Raw genomic sequence first — 7,312 nt, 5'->3', positions numbered from 1 at the left:
TCCACTTAGTTCCCTGAAATACATGTAATTTGAAAACATCAACAAAAGTTGAGCGAGTTCATGTATTTGTGTATATGTATGTATATACCTTTGTAAACAGTGTATGTATGTATGTATGTATGTTTGTAAATCCCGGTATGAAAGCAAACAAGGAAACAGATCACCAATGGTTTGCAAGGCCACTGGTATGTTTGACGGCGTAGGAAGGCTCAAACCTAGCAAATTTGTACCGGGCTTCCGGCTGTAAGACATAGTCACCCTATGCGCCACCCTGGTCCTCATGGGTATGGGCTCGCTACACCCAAATAGATCTATCACTCATGCCCCTCGGTCCTTATACGAGGATTAATGGTCTCAAGTATGCGCCTACCCATTCACATGATCTACTGTGCTTTCCTAGGCTAACCATACCAATTGTATTTGTATGTAATCCTTTTGTAACATGTATTTCACCCCCGACATTAATAAACAGTTTAAAGAAAAGGGGGACATGAACTCACTGTCTTGCGTCTTCGGTACTTGTAACTCAAATCCCTTCAGCAAACACGACTACCCACAATGTACTAGGGTCTATTAGACGAACGGGTCGTGCCTTGCCTTAGTATTAATGTTTTTGAGTTACGTTTCTTATATTATTCCAATTTATATAATTATTGTCAAAATAATTAATATTTCAACTTAGATTATATTTGTAAATTTTGGAATAATTGTTAACAATATTTTCGTAATAATACTTCTCAAGTATTTATATCCGTATTTCCTTCCCAAGGATGGGGGTATCTCATACATGTACATTCGTATTCTTGTATTTGTTAAGTATTCTTATACTTAATTTCTAATTAATTATTCCGGAATAAGTATCCAATATATATTTCCAAAATATATATATTTTAAGGAATATTACTTAGAAAAAATATTCATAATTTTTCTTTTGGCAAAACTATTTGTAGTTCCAAATTAATATATTTTCAAGTCTCACTTTAGAAAATATATATAAACTTATTTTGTCCAAAAATGATGTATTTCAAGAAAATATACATTTTTCTCAAAAACATATATCTTCTAAATATTCCAAGAAAATATATTTTTACTTCCCAAAAATAATATATTTTCTCCTTCTCGAAAATATGATATAATTTTTGTAATAATCATAAAAATCATATTTTCATCCCTTATGTCCAAAATATTATTTACCAAAAATATATTTATGACGGTATTTTTCGGAATATTTTGTAAGTTACATTCTTGTTCGGTTTTCCAATATTATGTGTGTAACTTTGCATTTATTCCTTATGATTTTTGGTAATAATTTGGATTATAATTTCTTGGTATTTTTGTTATGTTATATTACTTTAATCCTAAAAAAATATAACTATTAAACAAAATATACAAATATTCACACACATCATGTCTTTAATGTAAATATATATTCTAAATATATACTTATCCATTTTTATTTATAAAAACCAACCTTCAATACTTGTATTTTTGTAACAAAATTATGGCAAAGTTTATGTAGAAAATCCATGGTTAAAATACACTTATAAATACTTGTTTGAAAATATTTTTTTCTAAGTGTTTATATTTTTAGAAAATTTTGCCATAGTTTTCCCTAAAAATGAAGGTGTCCATACTATCAAAGCATATCATTTTCTTTTTAAAATCATCACAAACAATCAATAATCAACCTACACTTACCAAGTGAAATTTTCATAGCAATCATGAACTTGAACTTTCATAAAAACTTGTAGTAACTTGGTAGAGTGTTTAGTAGGGTTAGTTAACCTTTAAAATGTGTTTACTTCTTTAAAAGTTTCATTCTTGAAAGATTTAGGTGTTTACAACTTGTAAACATGTTTTACAAAAACATTTCTTTATGAAATCTTCTTGCTTCACAAGTGTTTCTACACTTGTTTTATCACAAAAAATGATGTATGTTTAAGTAAGAACCAAGATCTACTAAAAATCACATTTTGAACTTGGTTCTTTTTGGAAAACCATTCATAAATCTTAGATCAATATGATTATTCACTCACTTTGATTATTATTTTTCAAGAAATCAAGTATTCTTTTCAAGTTCATGATTTAGGGGTGGATGATCTTTCATCCTACAACTTCTTACATTTCTCATCTTGCTAAACTATGTTTCTAATCATGATTTAGCAAGGTGCTATGATGATCAACATCATCTTTACAAACAAATCAATGATCAACAAGCATTCATAACATAAACAACTTAGTTTCATCAAGATTACTTCTTATATCAAGCTTATGTTCATGTTTCATGATTATGTTCTTTAGTGTTCTTCCTGATTTTCATCACATATCATCTTTTAACCAACTAAAAGAGAAGTAAATTCAAGTGACAAGAAGCTTACTACTAGCACAAGGGCTAGGGAAGAACACAAGAAGATAAAGGTGGTAAATGTGATGGATAAAAGCAATTGGAAGAGGTCCTTCAAGATCCACAAGCTCCACACTTCTTAACTTGGCTTCTAACACCTTGTGATCACTTGAGATTGGATGAACAATGTTGAATGAAGGTGGTGGTGTGGGTGCTTAGTTTCGGCTGAGAATAGAGGAGAGGAGGGAGGAAGATGGTGTGTGAAGTGTGTGTGAGATAATGAGAGTTTAATCCATCAATTTCTTCTTATAACCAAGTTTAGACTTTAACCATTGGATAAAGTGTTCTCTAAGTACACAACAAATCCAAGATCACAATCTTATGAGATCAAAGGAAATCACAAGTGGGGGACCCACTTGTGACCATCAATTGGAAGGGGGGGGTCTTGGTTGGGGTTTAATGGTAGGTTAGGCTATCTAGTTAGATTTCAAGTGTGATGATTAGTGTTTAAGTGTATTATGTGTTATATAGTGTGTTAGGGTGTTCGGGGATCATAACTAGCTCGGAAACATTAAAACAATGCTTCTAGTGTAATTTTGATGTTTCGGGTAGTGTCCGGTTGTTCGGTTAGATACCGGTTCGTTAAAGTGTCAACCTATACCGTTTAGTGTTCTTTATGTACCCTTTTGTGACACTTTTAATTCCCGACACTTAGGAAAGCATTCAGGACCATTTAGTCATATTTTTGCATGTTACTAGCTTGTTAAAAAGCTGATTTTTGCTGATTTTTGCAGAATTCAGCACTTTATGTGGGTTTTAGGCACTTTCCGGCACTTAAACTATCACTTAGAAATGCAGTTTTGTAGTCCTTACTTCCCTACACACCATACTAGTGTAGTACTTTGTCTCTGGCTCATACTGGGTCTCAAAACACTGTCTGTTTATGTACTGAACTTCGTCAGCATTTTTCTGAGTTATCCGCTAACTGTGCTACTGTGCTTTGTGCGTCATTTATGTCAATATGGTTTGTATGCAAATATGATGTGACATTATGCAATATGTGATGCATATGTAGGTATGATGCAGTAATCAGAAAGCAGTCATTTGTAATTCAGCACAGTCATTAAGCACTAATCATGGTTAATTAAATTGTACGGATACCTGGATTTTTGACGGTTGTCACACATTCAAACCAAGGCATTTTTGTCGAGATCTACTGAGACACAAAAGCACTCTTTGGTAGAAGTAGGCCAAGAGTGAGGTTGCCTGAAACCCATTAGATCTAACCTTTTCGTTCCCCGGTCTAAATGTATACATTGATTAATGGTGCTTATGGTACCGTATTCGTCACATGATCTATATGTCATTCCTTAGTTTAACCTACCATTTTGTTCATGTATTATCAACCAAGTTTAGAAAAATAGAAAGCGTTTATATGCACGTTTTGAAAATACGCTTGCTTGAAAAACCGGTGTAGTTATCATAAACCTTTCGTAAGCCATTTGTGTCCATTAAAATTCACAACCGTTTGTGATAGTTAAAACTTGTTTGTAACACGGTTTAGAAATGCGTAATTGATGTTTAACGAAAACCTTGTATGCTTTGCAAAAATGTGCATGTCTTTCCACCCCGAAAACATTTATAAAAATGTAAAATCGTAAAAAGGTAGGGTTATGAACTCACCTGAATTTCCATGTGCAAAACTAGCTAAATACGACTTCGTGATGTCGTTTCCAAGATGTGATTCACTAGCGTGCATTCTACAATATCCCTAACACGGAATATCTAATAAGTTTCTAAATAAAAAGCGGTAACTAAACTACGTGTCACCGAGCTCTACCGAATCGTTAACCGAACGATTCGACGGTAAGTTGTTAACTTAAAGAAAAAAATTAAGTTATACTTGTTAAGTCTCGTTTAATGTCGTTAATTAACAAGTCTTGGACAGACTTAGTTCTCGAGAGATTTAAAATATATAAACATTTATATAGAATTATATAAATATAACGATAGAATCGCTTTATCGTCCCGAGAAGTCGTATGTATCCGTAAAGAATACCTATATGAAAATAATATATAAAAATCTTGCATTGTATATTACGTCTCGTATGATAATTACCAAAATATAGGTATATGCGTTTAGGTGTTTGAAATAAATATAAAAAGTTATATTTATTTAATGAAGTTTTCGAGTTGTAGTCGTTTAAAACAAATATAATAGTTACATTTATTTTTATAAAAGAATCGTCGATATTTTGACGTTTAAAAAAATAGATATAAACGTTACATTTAGTTTATAAAGTTTTCAAGTCATGACGTTTGTAATAAATATAATAATAATATTATACCCTTATACAATTAGCAACTTAGGTTGTCTTTAATGCACCTTCGCATCCTTTCGTTGAAACGCACTGATTCATTCAAAACAGGCACCTTTTCATTCTAAATTTAATAGGCACGATTCATTCATTCAAAATTTACAATTACCAATTGCTAACCAAACCGATGCAATGCATCAAATAAAACAAACCGACATATACAAACACAACCGACGCGAGTATAAAAAAAATCTACACCGCTTCATTCTGTAACCGTCATCCAAAACTAAACCGCCATAAAACCAGTTGAAGTATTTCGGCTGTTCTAATGGTTCTAATAATGGTTCACAAAAACTATTCAATGTGTTACTCCACGAGTTGAAACTCTTCGCCGGAATAACGTCAATCTCAACGGTTGTGTCGTTTCTTTTTTTGATTCAGCACTCCACCGAAATTAGGGATTGCAACCCTTCGCCGAAATCCCGACAGGTATAAATTCCGGATGAACAATTGTAACTGTTGGTTTCATTCATTCAATTTTAAATTCATCATATGATTGTTGTGTTTTCTTGATTCTAGGACTTATAGCTGATACAAGATGGTGAGGATAATCGAACACCCTGCGTTTTTCTGCAAGTCTTCATCCTGCAATGGCCATATCATTTAAAATGGTATGCTTTTACTTCATCACGTTATTTTCAACCCTATAACTTCTGGCGATTCATAACTGCGTCGCTTCGTCTCCGGCGAGTCGTACTGCCGCCTCGACGTCTCCATCGAGTCGTAACCGCCGCCTCGACGTCTCCGGTGAGTCTTAACTGTCGCTAATGGTGGCGCGGTGGCAGTGCCGCTGTCGGAGGAGGTTGGCGGTTCCGTTTTCGGTGAAGGCTAGGCGGTGGTCATGTTGAGTAGTGGCGATGAATTGTGAAAATGGGAGATGTTTCTTCTTTAATTACTTTTTCATTTTTTTTGCATGATCTTAGTATCCATCCATGACGATTTGCTGTTTGTTCATGATGTTCGTTTGTGGTATTTTTTTTATAGTCGTTCAATGGTTTTGCAAGATTACGTTAATGATTTTGTGTCCAATACAAAAATATACAGTACATACTAATAACCAATTTTGTTGGGTTCTTCAACTACCTACTATATTATATTGTTCGAGGCATCATGTGGTCACAATTATGTATTTTGCTGTTTGAACCATCATGTAGTATCACAATTGTTTATTGTGTGGCTTTATAATCAAGAATTTTGCTTGGTTCTTCAATCTACTCACTGTATATGTTACGAACATTCATTTTCTTTATCCTATCAGAATGTTTTAAATTAATGCATTATCACAATTAATTCAAAAGGAGAATTTCAATGTATTTGATATTGAGACGGTCTAAGAGGAAGGCCGTGGCCGGCTTACAACAGTGTCACCGTCGTCTGCGTAATTTTCGCCTCCATTCAAGTATCTAATCCCTTCAGGTTTTGGTTTTTCTTTTTTCTTTGGACCACGTACTTCCCAATCCGAATAAAAAGAGTTTTTTTTTATGTATTCAGATTCTTCAACTAATCCTTCGTGGTTGCTGTTACATGTTTTCTTTAGCTTCTAAAGTTAGGCCATGGCTTTTGGTGGTCAACCGTGGCGGTCGCGGTGGAGATGAACAAGAAACAAAGCATTATAATCGAAAGAAATGAAATTGAAGTGAAAGGTGTGTTTTGATTTCAGAATTTGGATCGTTAGAATTTACCTCATTTCCTTTCGCTACAGGCGATGATTGGATGATTTTGGGGTACACTACGGTTTCGATTTTGGTTGTTCGCTGTGAAAAACGTTCGAAACCTAGATTTATTTAGGTTTTATATGTTTGTTTTTTAGTTTGATTATATATTGCGTGTCATTCAGATTTGGTTTGCTGATGATGAAAAAAAACCGTCTGTAGAGGAATCACTACAACCAATTCTCAATTACATCTTTAGAGAAAACATAATGTTTAAACTAATGAAGAAATAAGAATTGAATGTGATGGTTTTGTTGGAATAGATCATATAACCTCTTTTGTTTATATAAAAAACAATAACGATAACCTGTTTATTTTTCTTTTTTGGTGGCATCTAAGTATTTGAAATTTATTACAGTGTCCCTATTAGAATTTTAAATAAGTGGTAATTAAATGGTGGGTGTGTATCCCAATTAAATTGTTACATGGAAATTAAATGGTAAGAGGAATCTCCAACTTTTCTATGGCATCGACATGAGTCATGTCGATTTAACAGGAAGGGGGTGTCTCATATTATATTGTGAAATGATATATATAAGGGAGATTGTGGGAATATGTATGAGAATTGGGTTGATCTAAATGAATGCCTGGATGCCTACTTACTATTAAAGGTTCAGGTTCAAGTTCACATGGATTAAATTGTTTATTTATTTCAATCACTTACGTATTCGTCACCACAATTCCAACAATATTTATTTGATTATTAAATAATCAATTTCTTTTGCCCTGTAATCTTATGTTCAAAGAACACACTGTATATTGTACGCATATTAGATGTAAATTTGAATTAACACACCATATATTATACGTATCAATATCATATATTTTAACAGCCACGTGGTGACTTGACGGGATAATGGTAAATTTTGATGCGTGTC

At 33.2% G+C, this 7,312-nt stretch overlaps 1 long non-coding RNA gene across 2 annotated transcripts; it reads left to right on the top strand.

Annotated features, from left to right (window-relative positions):
- Nucleotides 1-4,842: 4,842 nt before the first annotated feature.
- Nucleotides 4,843-6,558, top strand: LOC110903625. 2 transcript variants are annotated; one of them, XR_002572083.2, is made up of 4 exons: nucleotides 4,843-5,151; nucleotides 5,242-5,333; nucleotides 5,981-6,138; nucleotides 6,260-6,558. It is a non-coding gene; the product is annotated as an uncharacterized LOC110903625 (long non-coding RNA). The 2 variants fall into 2 exon arrangements; XR_002572082.2 differs by having other exon boundaries at nucleotides 4,846-5,151; nucleotides 6,021-6,138.
- Nucleotides 6,559-7,312: the final 754 nt, after the last annotated feature.

The sequence above is a fragment of the Helianthus annuus genome, chromosome 2 (genome assembly GCF_002127325.2).
Source record: "Helianthus annuus cultivar XRQ/B chromosome 2, HanXRQr2.0-SUNRISE, whole genome shotgun sequence".
Lineage (NCBI taxonomy): Eukaryota > Viridiplantae > Streptophyta > Magnoliopsida > Asterales > Asteraceae > Helianthus > Helianthus annuus.
Note: the sequence above shows the minus strand (reverse complement) of the source record. Positions and strands in the feature narration are given on the sequence as shown.